Here is a 683-nt window from a genome sequence, read left to right as displayed (position 1 = left end):
CGTCTTTTCACGTAGCTAAAATGAGCAAACGGATCCTCGACGCTAAGAACAAACGCGTTACGCGATGAGTCCGTTCCCTAAAATAAAATCCAAAAGTGATTTCATCACTAAATAAACACGTGGCTGCGTCTCTCAATAGATCCAAAAGATCCCGTTGTAATCCAAAAATCGAGACACGAACCCGCGCGAACAAAAGGGAACGAGTCATTGACAATAACGAACGATTGGACTAGAAGAATAACTCGTACCACGTCTAAAAACTGAGATGCGCTCAAAGGGAGTCAAAACCCGAACTAATGCGTCTCACGAAAGGACGAAAGATGAGTTATTCCGAAAGGACAATCCAACTTGGTCGATTTCTTAGTCACTGAATGCTGATGCGTAAAAAACGAACTGTGTTGTATGGTGAATGATTTATTTTTCCGCAATAATCGACGGCATCACGCGTCCCCTGGACCGCAATGTGAGCCCCAAACCAAAATCCTAGGAAAGAGACTTGGACCATCGAGTGTGTGGAGGAATAAGGGTGGAAGAGAGATATTGTGATACGTGTAATTAGACTAATGTTTGTTCTTCTTATCTTATATATCCGTAAATAAATAAACGCACACACCACGAATCATGCATATAAAATCATGCATACATACTAATGGATACCGTTCACGCAGACGGCATCATTAAGC

Source organism: Euphorbia lathyris, chromosome 5 (genome assembly GCF_963576675.1).
Source record: "Euphorbia lathyris chromosome 5, ddEupLath1.1, whole genome shotgun sequence".
Lineage (NCBI taxonomy): Eukaryota > Viridiplantae > Streptophyta > Magnoliopsida > Malpighiales > Euphorbiaceae > Euphorbia > Euphorbia lathyris.
Note: the sequence above shows the minus strand (reverse complement) of the source record.